At 37.7% G+C, this 20,477-nt stretch overlaps 1 long non-coding RNA gene across 1 annotated transcript; it reads left to right on the top strand.

The window, feature by feature from the left end:
* The first annotated feature begins 45 nt into the window (after positions 1-45).
* Positions 46-20,018, top strand: LOC122232009. The gene is made up of 4 exons (XR_006209322.1): positions 46-109; positions 5,722-6,012; positions 17,562-17,614; positions 19,954-20,018. It is a non-coding gene; the product is annotated as an uncharacterized LOC122232009 (long non-coding RNA).
* Positions 20,019-20,477: the final 459 nt, after the last annotated feature.

Here is a 20,477-nt window from a genome sequence, read left to right as displayed (position 1 = left end):
GGGTCACAATTCCCATGCTGCCCTTCTACCTTCATGTCCCCAATACTCTCAGCTCTTACTCCTGTTCTAGGTGAAGTACCCAGGGAAGATGAACACTCCCAGCCCACAGGTGAGGGTGCTGAACTACAGAGCAGTGAATTAACTCATTTGGGGTCACAGTCTGGGCCACTGTCCTGTGTGTTCCTCTCTTGGCAAGGGTGATTTGTAAATGGCTTCTGAAGCAAAGTCCTTTTCTTCTTTGTTCTCTTATAGTACTTCACACAGAGCCTGGTGCATGGGTGGGGGAGGCATTTACTGAAGGACCAAATGGCACCAGAGTCCTCCATGATTTTGCCTCTAGCTTCCTCCTGTCTTTGCACTCATGCATCCCAGTACCCATCTTGGCCATTCTTGCCACTGCACATTACCTTTTAGCATTCATCTGTCTGCCCCAAGCGTCCTTTCTTGCACCCCTCTGTTGTGGCCCAATCTGCTTATTTAATGAAAGCTTTTCAAGCTCTCCCTGCTTAAATTGATCACTGTTCCCTTGGATGATAATCATACCCTATAACATTCCTGTTGCTACTTCTTTGGAAAATTAGTTAAGTGTGACAGACTTTAAGCCCCTAGAAGGCAGCAGGCATATCAATAGTGCTCATCACTCTATCCTGCCTCAGCACCTAGCAGTGACTGCTAAAAACAGGTAGCATTTGCTGAGCACTTACTATCTGCCAGACACTAGGTTTGCTGATGTATATAGATTATCTAATTTAATTCTCATAATAACCCCATGAAGTGTCATTACTGTCCACATTTTATGAATGAGAAAGCAAGGTTTAGAGTTGTGACATAAGAAATCAAAGCCACCTTTTAGTAGTATCAGTAAACAGGGAACACATTCGAACACTTTGGCCATGTGTGAATCTGCTCTTGAATAACTACCACCTCTCCAGGATTTTTTAAAAATGCTTAGTCAATGTGGATTAAATAATGCAAAAATTACATGGAATGATTTCTGATCTTCAAGTTGTTGTGCTTTATAAAGCCTGATCTCACTTGGGACGGATATCTTCCACCCACCTCACTGAGTGATGTACATTACTCAAATGGAGGTCCCCTTCATATCTAAGACCTCCTTCTTCTTTTGTATTAAAAAAACTGGGGCTCTTGGGTGGCTCAGTCAGTTAAGCAAATGATTCTTGGTTTCAGCTCAGGTCATGATCTCATGGTTCATAAGTCTGAGTCCTGCCTGGGGCTCTGTGCTAACAATGCAGAGCCTGCTTGGGATTCTCTCCTGCCCTCTCTCTCTATCCCTCCCCTGCTCACTCTCTTCCTCTCTCTGTCAAAAATAAACAAATACACTTAAAAATAAATAAAAATAAAGGAAACTGGCTTCTATATTCTTAACAGCTCTTTCTGTATCTGCTCTGGTGGGAAGGTATGGTCAATGGTATTCTCCACAAGGTTATATGATTAAGTTGGCTTTCTTCTCTAAATGCATTTCCTGTCTTACAAAGGTTGCCCAGTGGCAAATCTCAATTGCAAGGATTGGGTGCTATTTTCTGACCCCTCCCCATTCTTCCCTTGCATGAATATAATCTAAGAAGGTGGTATTACCCATATAGGATGTCTCCTCCAACATACTTAACCAAGTCGTGAGGACTCTGGCCTGTTTTCTTAGAGTCTAGCCTAAGAAAAGTGGCTTCTTACTAACCTCTCCAAAGCTATAATTATAATAAGGATTTCCTTGTGTTCATGGCACTGTTTCTAAACTTGCAGAATAAAATAGATGCACACACTGATAATTATTTTCCCTTGACTCCTAGAAGAATCAAGAAGGCATCAGAACTTAGGATGAAGATAAAGAATATACCTGCTTTGTTTGTTTTCTTTCTTCCAAATGTGGCCCTTGTTAAAATGCAGGGAGTGTAAGGACAGTCCCACAGCTCTCAAATATCCCTATAGTTGTGCCAACCTATTTAAAGGAGGGTTGGGATCTCTTTGAGATTCTGTAGTCTAATCAGCCACCAATGATGAGTGGATAAATAAATCAACAAAACTGTCATGTGTTAAGATTCTTTATCCCCATTTTTACAGAAGAGACTACTATGGCTCTGAAAAAGTTAGTTATGTGCACTCTGCTCTAAAGCCTAGTGGTTTGATGCATAGATTTTAGAATCCAGAGTCATGAGTCTGCCACTTACCATTTATGTGACCTTGGGTATGAAACCTCTCAAAACTCTGATCTTCTTATCTGCAAAATGGTGACAACAATGGCACCTATTTGTAGGAACAGAATTAGAAACATAAAAGGCCATTTTTGTCATGTTCAGCTATATCTCTAGTGCCTAAGATGATGTTTGACAGGTAGAACACACTTAGAATGTATCTGTGCAATGGAGAGCAGTGACCAGCACAGTGTATGCAATATAGTCAATTTTCAATAGATGTTAGCTATTCTTCTTCTTATTACAATCCAGATGAATGGCAGAAACAGGATGCAAAACCTTCATTGGCCCTGAGAGCAAACACGGGAGGTTTTTCCTTAGCATTGCCCTTTCCCTCTCTCTCCTTCTTTATCTCCTTCTACCACCCATGAGGAACTTCATTCTTCAACCATTGAAGTGACTTTCCAAACAGACCCCCTCACTTAATTCTTTCTCTACCCAATCACATAAAATAAACTCAATCAAAAACCTTGAAGCTTTCCAATCGTCTATATGAAAACACAGGTTCTGTCACCTAAGTCTCAAAGTCCCGCTTTTTTTCTAGAACCACTGGCACATGTCCACTCCCTCTCTGAAGGCTTTTATTACAAATTGTATCCACTCTGAGCTCCAGAGTGCTTCCTCTGCCTTCTCCCCATCATTCCTTCCACTGTCCTGTCCTTACCTTTTTCTCAGTCAGATCAAACTCCGATCACTCTTTAAGCCTCAGATGGACAAAACATTCTCTGACCATCCTACCCACAGCTATCATGTTCTTTTGAATTTGACATTTCAACCTATGCCACTCTTGTGGACTTTACTTTAAAACATATTTGTCGTCAAATTTTCCTGTGCTAATTGTATTCACGATTCTCAAATAAGGGTGACTTCCTATTCCTTGAATGGGCATATGCCAGTTTTAGCTGTAATATAACGGTTAAGCAAGCAATTCTGTGAACATCTATTTCCTCATCTATAAAATGAGAATAGTAGTACATACATTTCTGGATTGCTGTGAAAGTTACAACAGCAGTTATAATGTGTTCCTTCCACCAAGTACCTTGCACATAAAATGTAGTAACTACCATTGGTAAATGTTATTTGTTTGCTAAATCGGAGTAAAGATGAGCAGGGTATGTCCTAAGAATACCAAGGAATGTTGGTAAATGTCTTCCAATTTATAAAACCAGCCCCTTGTTCTCTCTCTTGTCTTTGGTAGAGCCTACTTTCCTATATATCAGGTGCCCCTAAATTAATGCTGACTCCAGGTTTAGGTGAAAAATGTAAAACCCATCATGACTTCCTTTGTTAATAAAATTCTTTCACCCCACTCCCCAGCTCTGCCTTCTTACTTCTGTTCTATTCACCCACGCAAGGACCAGTATGTGTAGGAAGCAGACCAAATAGGGCTCTGGGGTTGGAAAACCCACAGACACTTTACGTCACCTCACTTTCTGCAGTAGGGCTTCCCAGAAGGCCTGTCTAGGTTGCCTCTTTATTTATTTATTTATTTATTTGGTTCTGCCCGTTTTGATGAGATTAGTTTTTATGCTAAGCCTGGAAGCAGAAGGGCCAGGATAATGTCAGGAGGGGCTGGCCCTTATGCAATTTCCTATTGTTGACTAGCAGTGGAACAGAGAAATCTTCCTGGCGGTTTTATGAGATTGAGATTTCTTACTCCCAAAGGTCAAGGAGGAAGAGTCACAGGGGTGGGAAAGAGATTCTAATGAAGTTCCACTTTTGAAAGGGATCACGGTGTCGCAGGCCTGGTGCCGCGCTTCCTGGAGCTCCTCTGTGCTGGAAGATAGATAGAAAGTTGTGGGCCCTGCACACCTGAGAGTGTACATACTGGATGGCTGCTTGAGCAAAGCACTGGCTTGGGCCATTAACCCTTCAAGAGTCTTACACTCTTGCCAACTGTGGTCGACAATTAACATCTTAACAACAATCCTTTCACATGAACCAGGGCTTGACAACTCTAAACCTCCTGTTTGGGGGGGGGGGGGGAGGGGCGGAATCTCCTCAAGTCATAGCAAAGCATAATTATGTTATATTAATACTAGTGGGCACCAGAGTGTTGGCTTGCAGGATTTAAGGTTTGCATCAGGCTTTGGCTGCTTTCTTCTCATAGAGAAACAAACCTTTGGGACAGCCACAGTCCTAAGCTCCTGAAATCATCTGTATGAAAACCCCTTGAAGTCTAAGACAAGTGTTTAAAATGTAGTTTTTCAAAGCATAAGAGACTCTTAAAAACTGAGAACAAATTGAGGGTTGATGGGGGGTGGGAGGGAGGGGAGAGTGGGTGATGGGCATTGAGGAGGGCACCTTTTGGGATGAGCACTGGGTGTTGTATGGAAACCAATTGGACAATAAATTTCATATATTGAAAAAAAAGTCATATAGTAATTAAGGAATAAAATTAAGATTGTGAAAAAAAATAAATAAACATATTCTTACCAAAAAATAAAAATAAAAAATAAAATAAAATTTAGACTGCAGTCTTAATGGAAGTGACTGTCAATGATAAATTATCTACTGAGGTACCAGGACAGAAATCCTGGAAAAAAAATGTAGTTTTTTGGCCCCCACCACAGGCCTTCAGCATTGGACCGTCTGAGAGACTGTCACAGGAATCTGCATTTGACAGACTCCCCAAAACTTAAAGTTTCAGAGTAACTGAGTTACCCCAGGCTGCTGAGGACTCAGTTTTCATGACCTTCCAGTTTATGAAACTATGGCTTTGTTTTTCTCCGTTATTCATTGTCTGGAGGAAATTGACTCCCAGTTTTAATCTGATCTGGAAGAATACACACATTGTAAAAATTGTATCACTTTTGCATTCATTCTTTAACTCATATACCTATCGAGCACTTTCTGTGTGCCAAGAACGATACTAGATGCCTGGCTATAAAGAAGAATAAGGCATGGTCCTTGAATTCAAGGAACTTCTAATCTATTAAGAAAACATATATGTGTAATAAGGTGTTAGAGGAGCTGTGAAAGAGGTCCACAAGGATAAAATACAACCAGAAAGGAGAGAGCAATCAATTCTGCCTGGAGAGCATGGCAGCCATCAGAAATACCTTCACACGGTGAAAGATGTGTAGGCGTTCATCAACCAGACAAGTTGGATGAAAGGTAGCATTCTCCAATGGGGGCAAAGACATAAATTCTAAGATAGCAGGACAGTTTCTGGGAACTGAAGGTAGTTCAGCATAGCTGGAAGAGAGGACAATGGGTAGAGGATGAGGACAGACCTATAAATGATCCCTGGGAGACAAGAAGGGGCCAGATTACAGATATCCATGCTAAGAAATGTGAGTTTTTTAAATTGAATATATTTGACATAAAATGTTACATTAGTTTTAGGTATACAACATTGTAAATCAGTAACTCTATACGTTATGCCATACTCACCACAAATTCAGCTACCATCTGTTACCATACAATGCTAATACAATGCCATTGACGGTACTCCCTATGCTGTACCTTTATTCCTGTGATTTATACAAGCATTTTGAAACTTATCTTCCAGGATTGCTTTCCCAAATTGTAGACCTCAGGATTTCTTCAATAGAATCACCCAACTGAATCAGAATTTCTAGAGGTAGGACTTCATACTAGATATTTTTAGAAATATCCCACATGACCCGTACACCAAGTTTGGAACCTACTATTTTATAATGTGGAGCCTGTGGAGGATTTTGTGCAGAGGAGAGGAATGATGAGAAAGACCGTGCATCAGGATGGATGATGATGAGTTGGACTGAATTTGGAGGCAAAGAGAGCCCAGGAGGCTGCTTAGCAGGCTACAGCAATTTTCCAGGTGAGAGATGGTAAGGGATTCAGCTAATAAGGATGGGGGATAGATTGGAAATTGTGCTAAGAAGGTAGGCTTAATAGGCAGAGTCCAACTGGAAAGAGAGAAGTCTCTGAGAAGGTATTGCAGTCAGGTGAAAAGCTTAGTATTTGTTGAAAGTCTTAGCCACTTTTCTGCAGTCATTTCTATTTTGTAGGACAAAGAATAGAAATGTTCTTTCATCATAACTTTCTTTGTAAAGGTAGACACCCTTATTCATTCTTGTGCATGCACATTCATGTGCATGTAAAGCCACCGTAGTTTGAGAACAATTGCGGGCAATATTATGAACGGTATTGAAAGGAAGTCTCTTCTCAGACATAATTCTGAATCACAATTCTAGGAGTGATGTGGTTGAAATGTTGTCACAATCTGCTTGGGCTGCCCTAACAAAATGCCAGATCTGGTGTCTTAAACAATAGAAATTTATTTTCTTACAGTTCTGAAATTTAGAAGTTCATGATCAAAGTACCAGAAAAAATCAGTTTTTGGTGAAAGCTGTCCCTTTGATTGCAGATGGCCACCTTCTCACTGTGTGCTCGTATGGCTTTTTCTTGGTGTGTGCTCAGAACGAGAGAGAGAGATAGAGAGAGACAAAGAGACAAAAGAGAGAGCACATGATTTCTCTTGTGTGTCCTCTTACAAGAACACTAATCCTGTTGGGATCAGGGCCCCACCCTTATGACCTCACTTAACCTTAATTACTTCCTTACAGGCCCCATGTCCAAATATAGTCACACTGTGGGTAAGGCTTCAACATAAGAATTTGGGGGAGATACAAACATTCAGTCTACAACATTCTACCCCTGGTTCTTCTCTATTGCAAAATATATTCATTTCATCACAATAGGCCCAAATGTCCTAATTTATTCCATTATCAACTCTAATGTCTAGGGTCCAAAGTCTCATCTAAATGTCTTCTAAATCAGGTATTGGTGAGACTTGAGATATGATTTATCCTGAGGCAAAATTCCTTTCCAGCTGTGAACTGTGAAATGTGACAAATTATGTGCTTCTAAAATAGAATGGTGGAACAGACTAATGGGATAGACGCTCCAATTTCAAAAGGGAGAAATTCCAAAAGGGAGACATTCCCATTCCAAAAGGGAGAAATTAAAAAGGAGGAGCACATTCTAAGTAATTCCCAAAACCAGCAAGACAAAAAACTCTAACAGACTTTAAACCTTACTACTAATCCTCTTTGGTTTAATCCCCCACCTTTCAGGTCCACCAGGGCATTGATCCTGTCCCTAAGGTTCTGCAGGCCATTCCTGTCCCCCAAGTTTTCTGGTGTAGGCTGTTTGGCCCTTTGAAACAAAGGAGGTGGCCCCACCTTTTGAAATCCAGGGAATAACCCTGAGGATCTCTAACCACTTTAAGTCTTTCTTCCCTTTTCTTGAAGAGTAGTACACATTCATAGCGGAATAGCTTTATTGTTCCATTATGTAGAATACAAAAAATTCAACAGACTTCCTTAATTTTGTCCAGTCTCCATCTGTGTTTAAATCTCTTCTGCACTCATTACTAGCTGTGTTGGGTTAGCAACTCATGCTTAGTTTCTCATTTGCAAAATGTGCATTTATACCTATTTCATAGGCTACTCATTTACCTGTCAGCTCACTGATTCAACAAATACTTATTAATGTTTCATTTCATAAGTAAGATGGTAGAGAAAAAAAAGAGTGTCCCTACTCTCATGAGAATTCATATGGAGGGATACAGACAATGAAACAAGTAAACATACAGGAACAAATGCTAAAGAGAAAAATAAAAGCAAAGTAAAAGATACAAAGAGTTATAGGGGAAAGGAGTCGTACCTTTATTTTATTTTATTTTATTTTATTTTATTTTATTTTATTTTATTTTTTAATGTTTCATGTTTTTATTTAAATTTTACTTACTTAACATATAGTGTAATATTAGTTTCAGGAGTAGAATTTAGTGACTCATCACTTACATGCAACACCCAGTGCTTATCACAACAAGTGCCCTCCATAATATGCATCACACATTTAACCCATCCCTCTGCCTACCTCCCCTCCAGGAACCCTCCCAGTTTGTTCTCTAGAGTTATGAGTCTGTTTTATGGTTCACCCCTCTCTTTTTGCCCCTCTGTGTTCACCTGTTCTGTTTCTTAAATTCCTCATATCAATGAAATCATTTGGGATTTGATTTCATATGACTGACTTTCTCTGACTGACTTATTTTGCTTCACATAGTACACTCTAGCTCCATCCACATAATTGTAAATGGCAAGATTTTATTCTTTTTGATGGGTGGGTAATATTCCAGTGTGTGTGTGTGTGTGTGTGTGTGTGTGTGTGTCTATACCACATCTTCTTTATCCATTCATCAGTCAATGGAAATTTGTGCTCTTTCCATACTTTGGCTATTGTTGATAGTGCTGCTATAAACAGCAAGGTGCATGTGCCCCTTCAAATCAGCACTCCTGTATCCTTTGAATAAATACCTAGTAGTGTAATTTCTGGGTCATAAGATAGTTCTATTTTTAGGTTTGAGGAATCTCCATACTGTTTTCCAGAGTGGCTGCACCAATTTGCATTCTCACCAACAGTGTAAGAGGGTTCCTCTTTCTCTACATCCTAGCCAACATCTGTTGTTACCTATGTTGTTAATTTTAGCCATTCTGACATGTATGAAGTGGTATCTCATCATAGTCTTGATTTGTATTTCTCTGATGATGAGTGATGTTGAGTACATTTTCATGTATCTGTTAGCCATTTGCATGTCTTCTCTGGAAAAATGTCTGTTCATATCTTCTGTCCATTTCTTAAATGGGTTGTCTGTTTTTTGGGGTGTCAAGTTTGATAAGTTTTCTGTAGATTTTGGATACTAGCCCTTTATCAGATATGTCATTTGCAAAAATCTTTTCCCATTCCATAGGTTGTCTTTTAGTTTTGTTGACTGTTTTCTTTGGAGTGGTATCTTTTAGAAGATGTGGTCAGATAAGCCTCTCTCAGAATGTGACATTTGTACAGAGATATAAATGAAGTATGGTAGTGAGTGACACAGCCAAATGTTTGGGGGATTAGTATCCCAGAGAAATCAGTGAAAGCAAGAAAGCATGGAGATAGGATAAGTCTCAATGTGTTGAAGGACCAGTAGGGAGTCCAGTGGCTGCTGTGGCTCCATCAAGAAGCAGATAGAGAGAAAAAAAAAGGAGCAACAGAGAGAATTGTTCCCTCTACTTGGGCAGGTACCTATCCATTAGATATCTAGGAAAGGAACCTTCTAGGCAGAGGGAATAGTGAGTGTGAAAGTTCTAAGGTGAGAGGGTGCTACCATGTTTGAGGAGCAGCAAGAGGACCAGAGTAGCTGGCATGAATCCACCAAGTTATAAACTGGAAGGAGATGAGATCGGGGGAAAAGAGAGCCAGGTCATAAAGGACATCTGAGACTATGAAATGAACTGTGTGTTTAATTCTGAAAAGGGAAGTGTCATTGGAGCTCCCTAGGCAGAAGAATGACACAATCAGAATTACAGTGTGATGGAATCATTCTGGCTTTGAAATGGACAATATACTCTAGGAGGCAAGTATAAAAACCAAGAGGTCAGTAAGCAGAGTAAGGCAATAACTGAAGCAAGAGATGATGATGGCTTGATCAAGGTCCTGCAGAGGAGGTGGTAAGGGTGAGAAGACTTCAGGTTCTAGAAACATTTTTCAAATGGAACTGATAGGCTTCACTGCTGCATTGGATGAGAGGTGACCACCTCCAGCACATACAACCTCTAGTTACAGAGAAGTACTCTTCCCCTAGTGGACTGTGTCATAGAAGCTTGTAAATGTCTTCATTTGGCAAGGAAATGGTGAGGGGAGACCGGAGAAGAGGTTCTGGATTCTCCAACCAGGGGGTCCATCACTAGGAATGTTTGCGGAGTCATCATGGAGCAAAAGAACAGGAGACTCCCACCTTCAGAGGAAACACAATGGCTCTCACCACATGACTGTCTCTCGTGTCCCTATCCTTCTCTTGGCCTTAAGGCAGACCTAATCTTATCCAGAAAAATTATAAAGACTTCCTAGCTTCTTACACTGTAAGAAAAGGGACAGAGGTCTTTCCTGATTGTACAAAGTGTAGTAAAACGGTGCTTCTGTAGTAAAGGTTCTAGACCAGGAGTCCACAGGAGGACATTTCTTGGGCAGTTGTATCAACAGCCATAACTTCAAGCTATGCAGAAGGAAGAGTTCCCTTTTATGAGATGGTATTTTGTTCACTGTTCTTTTACCCATCTGTGTCTTCTTGTTAGGCCCCAGGCTTCAGTTTTCCTGGGAGAATTACCTGGGAAGTAGGTCAGGTCCCACAAAACAGGGAGAAGCAAAGGTGAGTAATTCATATACAGGCTGTTTGTTCCAGGTTGTAGCAGGTCTCCTTCCAGGCTGGGCTTTGCTGAGGAGTATACCATATCTCTGGTGCCTCTCCATGCTTCTCTCCCAGCATGACAGCAGCAGGATCTAAGGCACAGAGGCAAGACCATATCCTCCCCAGAGTGGCTTTTCTTTTCCCTGCATATTTAGAGCACTGCACCAGATTTTATTATTCCACATATCGGCAATGATATTAATTTTTAAAGATTGTTGTCATTATATACACAATAAAATAGCATGAACTCAGAGAATAGTTTTTTTATATATAACTAATGATTCAGAAGTACCACAAAACTTCCTTTTTTATTGAGCAGTAATAGCTAATGTTTCTAGAGGGTTTCTTTTTCCTGACAATAGAAACAAGATTTAAAAGGGCAACCATTGTAACATAAATGCTTTCTAGATTAAAATGCCATTTGTTGCTAAGCAAATAAGGTGTCCTCACAGACCTACATTTTGTTGAGCTATGAGAGTATTTAGACTTTTATCACCATATTAATTAGGATTGGGGAATTTAGAGTAATTTAGTAAAATAGTAGGTCCTCTTTGGGACTAGATATGAAATGATTAGGAAAATAAGCCGAGTATCTAGTATGGTAAGAGGAAGAAAGTATGGAACTGCCCAAGTGGTGACTGTAAGCATAAATGAATGAAGGACAAACAGTCTGTGACAAATGTATGGAGGCCACATGCCCATCCTGAGACAGTCAAGTTCCATCTCTTGGATCAAACTAACTGTTATTTCTCCAGCTCCAAGCAGGGTCCCTGTTTCAGATTCATACCTCAATAAATATTTGTAGATTAAATGAATAAGGGTCAATTTGGCACTATCAGTGTGCATGGAATAACTGCCTGACTCAGATCCAGGATGAAAAAGTATCTTCTTGTGATTTTGATTTTGACTGCTGTCTGGGACAAGAATGGAGGTTTATGTTAGTAGTAGGAAATGAGGCTTGAAAGATCTCTCACTAATCAGGACCATGTCATAAGAAAACCAGATCAAATTACATTTTTTAGAGCAATATCACAGCGGAGTAGTGATGTAAGTCATTTATCTAACATCTAGTTTCTTAGACACAGACCAGTCCCTATGGACTATATACAGACTGATTCCCGCCCCCCCCCCCATTTTCCAGCCTATAAACATATACTTTTGATCAAAAGTGGGCCCAGGAAAAGATGTGTGGGTGATTTAGTGAGAGCTCATGCTTACTTCTAGAGAATATATCAAAGAAATCATCCTGCTGGTTATTAAACAAAGTAAAACTAATATCTTGTTGTTGTTGAACCATGTGCAAAAAGCAAGGTGTTGAATCACTCTTCCTAAGCTGAATATATTTATCTCTTCCCGTTCAGCTATAGAAATTGGCCATCGAGGGACTTCACCAGTTTGGCCTCATTACTTGGTTCCCACAAGACTGGAGACTTCTTTTTCTTTTTTTTTTTTTTTTATTTCAAAGCTTGTTTGTTTGTTTGTTTGTTTGTTTAAATTTAAATCCAAGTTAGTTAATATGTAGTGTGATAATGAATTCAGGAATAGAACTTAGTGTTTCATCACTTACATATTACACCCAGTGCTCATCCCAACAAGTGTTCTCCTTAATGCCCACCCTCCCCCATTTTGCCATTTCCACACCCAACATCCAGCCAGCAATCCTCAGTTTGTTCTCTGTATTTAAGAGTCTCTTATGGTTTGTCTCCATCTCTGTTTTTATATTATTTTTGCTTCCCTTCCCTTATGTTCATCTGTTTTGTTTCTTAAATTCCACATATGAATGAAATCGTATATTTGTCTTTCTCTGACTGACTTATTTTGCTTAGCGTATGAAAGGAGCCTCTAGTTCCATACATGTTGTTACAAATGGCAAGATTTCATTCTCTTACATCACCAAATAATATTCCAGTGTGTGTGTGTGTGTGTGTGTGTGTGTGTGTGTGTGTGTACACTGCATCTTCTTTATCCATTCATCAGTTGATGGACATTTGGGCTCTTTCCATACCTTGGCTATTGTCAATAGTGCTGCTATAAACATTGGGGTGCATGTGCCCCTTCGAATCAGCACTCCTGTATTCTTTGGATAAATCTCTAGGAGTGCAATTGCTGGGTCGTAGGGTAGTCATATTTTCAGTTTTCTGAGGAACCTCCATACTGTTTTCCGGAGTAGCTGCACCAGTTTGAATTCCCTCCAGCAGTGCAAAAGGGTCCCTAGACTGGAGACCTCTTTTTCACCTCCTTTCAGGGAAGTTCCACAAGAACTAGAGAGTGATTGGGAAGTGTTTTGTTTAGGCAAAATACACCTCCAATTTGCATTTCTGTCTTCAGTCTTTATAGTATTGGTTGAGGAAGAACATTAAAGATCTCATAGTCACTCCTAAATCTCTATTTATTGGATTTTAAATTTGCTGCCTGGAATTGAATACTTTATAGGATAAGAATTCCAAACCTGACAGAAAAGGATAATTTGATATTGCTTCTGAGTCAGTGGGAAAATATCCTTGAGATAACAATTTATATACTCAACCAGAGTTAAAAAACCTGGTTAAAACAAAACCCCAGGTTAAAAAAATAAAAAATAAAAACAGGGTGTCCTCACTGGAGAGAAAAATGTACACTACTGTCTTTTTTCCACATTCTTTTTTCATGTCTGAGTTTTTGTCAGATAGAAATTTTAGCCATCGTCCTGCCTTTATGGTCTATAATTGCTAATGCATTCTTATGATATAGCCAAATTCATCCTTACACTCTCCCCTTTAGCAGCTCCCATCACCTATGGGACAAAATTCTAATACCTTGATCTTTAGCTTGATCCAGAATCGGCCCCATTGTCATCATTATCTCTATTTCTAGCACCATCATAAAAATGTAATGTGTACTTAACATGTGGCAAGCACTAGGCTGGGTGTTTTATCTACTCATCTCATTTCATCCATGCTAAACCCTATGAAGAAGTGTTTTTACTATCCTTATTTTAGAGACAACAAAACTGAGCCTTAAGCTAAATAACTTGTGCAAGGTCATGAAGTCAGTAATCAAACTGGCATTCAAAGTTCATATAGCACCAACCCCTTCCCATAAACTCACTTCCCCATTGTCCTCTGACTTGGTCACAGCATTTCCCACATCTATGCTTTTTCTATTATGCTTTATGACCTAGAGTGCTTGCCACTTTCTTTTGCTGATCTAAATCTTGACTATTTATAAATATGATTTTTTAATGTTTAAAATAATTTTGTTTCCCATTACTGAACTACACTAATATTACTCCTTAGTTTCCATCCTATGGTATCTCCAGGGATGACATTATTAACCTTTCTCTACCTCTGGTCCCATTGAACACCCAAGTCCAATAAATGAACCGCATCATGCCCTTCAAGTCAGTTAAATTTTATTTTCTTCAAGGTATTTCTATCACTGCAGCCCAAGCTCTCTTCTCTTGCCTTTGCAGTCATCAGACTTACTATCTTGTTACTATTTAGTAGGATCTGTTAATATTAAAACACATGTCATAAGTTATTTAACATGAAGGCAGAATTCTTATTGATGATACTCATTATATCTGGGTCATTACATCAGTTGTTGGCACATAAAATAAGCTCAATATATGTTTATTGATTGAATGAGTGACTGTAAACCAACAGGGTCAATGGAAGATTGTGTAAGCAAGTCATAGTTGTACCCTGGCACCACTGTGGCTTGCACTGATATTATTATGCAAAGCAGCAATATGATACAGTAAAATAAGCACAGTCATTGATGTCTAAAAGATTAAGTTCAAACTCTACCATTACCTAGCTGTGAAATCTTAGATGGGTTAAGTCTCAATCACTTCGTCTCTAAACTAGAACTAATATGCTGCAAGGTTGGTTAAAATTATATATATATATATATATATATATATATATATATATATATTACACGCACATACATACATATATATAAAATATAACTATATAGTAATATATATAACTATATAGTAATATATATAACTATATATATATAACTATATGTATATATAGTAGTAACATATGCAAAGTGCTTGGTCTAGAGTAGTCACTCAGTAAATGATAGCCATTCTATTGGAATTAAAGGTCAATAAAAAGTAACTATACATCCTGGAATAATAGTGGCAGTAAGTGTAATTTTTCATTTCTTCCTCAACCCCTCCGTTAAATTAGCAGAATAGCTTTTAAAAAGAAACTAAAGACCTATGGACATCTATAGCAAAATTAGGTGATTTGGCTGTTTACATGAGCCCTAAATATAAATGAACGGGGACAAATCACTGACAAGACTGATAGGATATCAGCATCTGTGAAGGAGGAAGAAGAAGGAAGAAAATTAAGTTTATCATGGCCCTGAGGATTTAAGTACCTCAAAATCTTCAATAGGGACTCATTGGCGAATATGATTAACCAGTACAAGAAATAGCAAAAACTGGGAGGATTTTCTGAAAAATATAAGTTATGGGTGAATGAAAAGGAGTTGAAATACAGTAAGATCTGAAGGTACTAGGACACTCTGGATCCTATGTATTTTTTAGTGGTCAGTTTAATTCAACTTCTCATCTGAAAAGATTGACAAAATTCAGAAAAGTAGCAAGACACAAATAACTAATATCAGGAATGAAAAAAGGAATAGCACTGCAGTTTCTATGAACACTAAAAGCTAAGAATGGGATAGTAAAACCATTGTATGTCCATCAACTGAAAAACTTGGATGGGATGGACAAATTGCTTGGAAGATACAAATGACCAAAGAATTAATTCAAGAAGAATTAACTAACCTGGATAGTCTTATATCTAATAAGGAAATTAAATTCATAGTTAAAATACTTTCCAAAAAGAAAACTTTAGGCCTACATGGCTTTGTTAGAATTTCTAAAAAAAAAATGGTTAAGGGAAGAAATAATTCAAATTCTACACAAACTCTCACAGAGAATAGAAGAGGGAAGAGCACCTCCAAATTCATTTTATGAAATTACAGTCACCCTCATACCAAGCCAGACCAAGAAATCAAAGGAATAGAAAGCTGCAGGGCAATATACGTAATAAATATTGATGCAGAAACACTCACTAAAATATTTACAAATCAAACAATATGAAAAATGATAATATATCATGCCAAATATGATTTACTGAGGAATTCAGGGTTAGGTCGGCATTCAAAAAGCAATCAGTATAACTCACTATATCAATAAATTAAAGACAAAACCATATTATCATCTCTATAGTTGGAGCAAAGCACTAAAAAAAAAAATCAGCCTCCAGTAGTGATAAATACTATCAGCAACATAAAATAGAAGGTAAATTCCTTAAAATGATAAGGTACTCCTTTAAAAACCTATAGTTAACATCATACTTAATTGTAAAAGATTGAATATTTTCTTCCTAAAATTATAAACAAATCAAAGATGTCCACTGTAACCACTCTTATTCAACACTGTATTGGAGACACAATAACAATAATATGAGTTACCTAAGAAAGGAAGAGGGAAACACATACATATATTAAAGAAATGGAAAGATAAACTGTAAAAAATTAAGAAAATTTTTGACCAATAGTGAAAATCAGGGCCATGGATAGAAGCTAGACTTCTTTGAAGTACTTTATTTGTAGATTTTATAGACATTTTACTTAATTATAAAACAAAATTTTATCTTTAAAAAACCATTCCTAAAAATCAAAAGTAAAATGAACATCTAACATGACTGTGTTTAAAGCTGGTGGAATAATCAACCAGAAAGAAAGTGTTCACAGTCATTTGAAAACATGTTTGACTGTGTATCTCTGGTGGAGGATAAATGAATGCTCCAAACCCCCAATATTTAATATCATCTCAGCAATAACATTGGCGGTGTTATCCCAAGGAAGTTTTTGTGTGTCTTAAGGAATAAATCCAAAGAGTGTTTATGTTGATGTCTTTGAGGACTGAGACTTTAGTGATTTTGATATTAAGTAAAAACATCAGGTTAAGTACAACTCTGTAGTTCTAAATTTGGATTGGAAGAATTAGTACAATCTCATTATATGGTGTATCTTAAAAATCATAGTTTTTTATTTTAGTTCTGTCAAATAAAATGACTAGAAATCATGACCAACTCAGCAGTAATAAGCACCACAAGTGCCCAGATTGTAATTCCTAAGTATCATTTCCATCAAAAGGACAAGGATCTTTGAAGATGTGAATCTTTCTAGGACCATGGAAGAAAGTGTTCAAAAGATCCTGAGATATTTTATCATACAGAAAGCAAGGGAGATATCAGAGTCAATTAGCATCATTACAAAAGAACATAGGACCCAATATGATTAAGTTCCTACTGACCAAAGGAGAAATGTGTCCATCAGTAAGAATAATAACTGCAATAGACTAAATGACATTCAATTTGTTGGCATTCATGAATTCATACTGATAGTATTAATGAAATGACAATGATAAAAAACAATAAAATCATTGTTGATTTATTTCAAGGTGGTGAAGGACTATCCATTATTTTGAAAACTAGTAATTAAAGAATCAAGATTTATATTGTCTTTCCTCAAAATTTATACCTCAGGATGACAAAATAGCAAATGAGAAAAATTTTCTTTTTTGACATTTTCAGCTAAAAATAAAGAAGGAATAATAGAATTACAAATCACCAATTTACAACCCCTTTTGAATTAATGGTTCCAGATATGGATTATCAGTGGCATCTACCATAACAAAAAGAGATAAGTAAACGTAATGTGCTTCCTAATGGAAGTTCACTTGTAAAGCAGACTCACAGCTTCAAAAATGGCAAAACCAAACCTGAATCTGATCAACCCTCTAGGTTTAACTACCAATTAATAAGAACTTAGCACTATAGTAGAGTGATTGTTTCACTAGGTTTAGTGATCAGTTTAATTCAACTTCTAGTCTGAATGTGTCAGTCATTTCCATGCAATTAGAGGATAAATAGAGAAACCATAGATCTTCCTGTCTTCAAGATTTCCAAAACGTGAGCATGAGTGTGTGTGTGTGTGTGTGTGTGTGTGTGTGTGTGTGTGTAAGAGAGACAGAAAGACAGAGATAGAGAGAGAGTGAATGATTATTTGAAATTCCCAGAAACACTAATAAATACTTTGTGTGTGTTCTATCATTTCAGCCTTGCAACAACTCTGTGAATTACCTGTTATTTGACACATAGTGCTCTGCAAAGTTAAGTAACTTATTTTAGCTCATAATTTCTTGATTCCCAAGCCCATGTTCTATCCATCACAATGTAATTACTTCCTTCTCTAAATGACTATAAAAAGTTTGAAACCTGGTGGCTTTGGGCTCACTGTGGCATGCAGACACATTTTATTTGGCTTGAAGACTTACATAGGGCTATTTATTTATTTATTTATTTAAGATATTTCTGATTTTAGATTTTAGCTATTTTTATATATTTAGATTTTTTTATTTAGATATTTTTACAATCCAGATCATTGGATTCTTTTGGAAAATAAAGTAATTGGCAGAAAATGTCGCACATTCTTGACTGACAACATACGGTTCAAATGAGTATAAGCTGCTCTTATTACGTAGTATAAGTACTCCGGAGTTTGCCACAATCCCCACCAATCCCTATTGCTTGTTTCACAGAGCAGTTTTACCTATCCTTCATTTCCTGCTGGATCCACTAGCTTTTTATATTTGTAAATCCTGATCCATACCATAGTATTTAACTAACTACATCATTCATGAGGCCTTATCATATACTCTTTTGTGTCATAGTTATATGTCTATATATCTTATCTCTATAAATCAGACTATAAACTACTAGAAATTTCATATCATTATTATTTTATATTTTCATAACATAAAATGTTTAGCTATCCAATGAATAAATAAATGTAATTAGTTGATTAATAAAAAGTAGAATGAATAGTTGCTATTTTAGCTGGTAGTTATAGTCTTAGTTGATTTCAGAAGACTTCCAAATGCTCATTCAAAATGAACTGTCATATCTTCCATAAGGAAAAGTAAGTTGCTAAAAACAGGATTCAGATAATGGGATCCTTTGTTGCACAGTGGAAAAAGATGGACTGATAATATAGACTTTTTATTCTTATTCCCAAAACCATCACTTTCCATGGAATTTGTATTTTACACCTGAAATAATCAGTTTCTGTAGGGTGTTATTACTTACACTATCTTTTCTGTTGAGAGGAAACATGTTTTCCAAGCACAAGTCCCCAATCTTTCAAGATAAGTCATCCTGCTAGAAAATGAAAATGTAGCTTTAGTATGTCCAAATGTCAACATATAAAAGGAATATTTTTCCAACTTTTAGCTACCTATGGGGAGCTACTATGGGCATTTCCACAGACCAGCTGTCCACAGGGATGTGTAGAACAGAGAAAGCTTTGAATGGCCCAGACCATAAGGTCTGATATCACCCTAAGGAGTGATATACACAAAAACACAAGACAAATACAGTAAAGGAATCTTCCCATTTGTCTGCATTCTTTTCTTTTTTTACTGCATGTGACATACTAGAAACATAATTTGTCTTTCTATTTTTAAAATTTTTAAACATTACTCCTTCAATAATATACTGTGGCTAGGAAAAAATTGAAGCTGAAAGTCCAGTCTGTCTTCTGGGAAGTATTGTTTAAGGCCTCTCTTCACAGAGAATTTTCTAGATTCTGCTCTGCAGTTGAATTCTAAGATTCAGGTAGACTAAAGGGCTGGGAGTATTACCTTGAGTCATCCTCAGTGTGCAGAGTTAGAGGTAGGAGGGGCACACCTGATTTACAGCTCCAGACCAGGGTGGGAGTGAGGCAGTAATGAAATACAGGAGTAGGAAAAAAACTGGTTTAAGGTGGCTATAGTTTTGGTATAAGCAAGGAGTGTCTAAAGATTACAGGCCTGAATATTGTAGCCACCTTTATTGGAAGGTGGGACCACGATGAAAGAAAGCAAGGTGGCATTTGTTGTGGGATCACCCGGACAATTTCACACCAGAAGATGGTATGAGGACTTGGCCAATTTGAGCAGATCTTTTGACCTTGTCTTCTTTGCAACCTCATATTAGACCAAAATTTCCATGGCATTCAGGGCCCTTAATTATCTGACTCTAAGCTACCTTTCCTGTCTTAGTACTGATTTCTTCACGCTTACCACTTATGCACATCACAGTCAAGCCATACACACAAGCCACCTACATTTCCCCATACTTTTGTTTATGTTTCCTCTTTGGGAATGTCCTGCCCAGGAAGCACTCCTGGAATTCATCTTTTCCCTCTGCATTCTCATACTTTTCCCATATCACCTGGTTCCTGAAGGCAAAGGTGAGTCTGCCCGATTTCTTGTGCCCTCCAAGGCCAGGCACATGTCTTGAGTACAACAGACACTCAAGGTAAAGAGAGAAGTTCAGTCGGAATCAGGCTAATTCCATGGGGTTCCAAGAGTTTGAAATCAAATGGGTTTGAATAATTCCTCCCCTTCTATTGTTGCAGTTCCCAATTTTCTTATCTATTAAACATGTTCAGTCCTTTACCTTTTTCTAGGGTCTCTGGTTTTCATGCTGTGGTCACAGAGCTCTAAACAGTCCAAGGAAGTTTCCAGAAGCCAGAAAAGAAGGTGTGATTTGGTAGCCCTTTCATCTTGGTATCAGGGTATCACCCGTACTTCCCCCATATCCAATCCCAAGAAATCATACACATGCAGAAAATACCTGAATTTTCTATATTAATTCAGAAAATGGCTGGCAAAACTCTTGTTGAAAATTTATGGATTAATTAAAATAATCATCACCTTTTAAAATAATATCATGTGAAATCTCACTATATGGAAGAGACAAATGTGAACTTTTATATAAGATTTGCTGGATGTTCTTCTGTGGAATTATGAGAGAACTCAGACCTATATTACTAATGAATCTCCAGCTTCTTGTCAATGGACATGAATTAGTAAAGGGAGGATCAAAGAAGCTGTAGGAAAGGGAGAATTCTTTTCCTACCCTTCAGTGCCTTCCAGCTGGGCTAAGAATTCAATTTGCACGAGACATATTAACAGGAGAAAAAAAAAACCA

This window comes from Panthera tigris, chromosome D2 (genome assembly GCF_018350195.1).
Source record: "Panthera tigris isolate Pti1 chromosome D2, P.tigris_Pti1_mat1.1, whole genome shotgun sequence".
In the NCBI taxonomy this organism is placed as follows: Eukaryota; Metazoa; Chordata; class Mammalia; order Carnivora; family Felidae; genus Panthera; species Panthera tigris.
The sequence above is the reverse complement of the archived record's forward strand: the minus strand, read 5'-3'. Positions and strand labels throughout refer to the sequence as shown.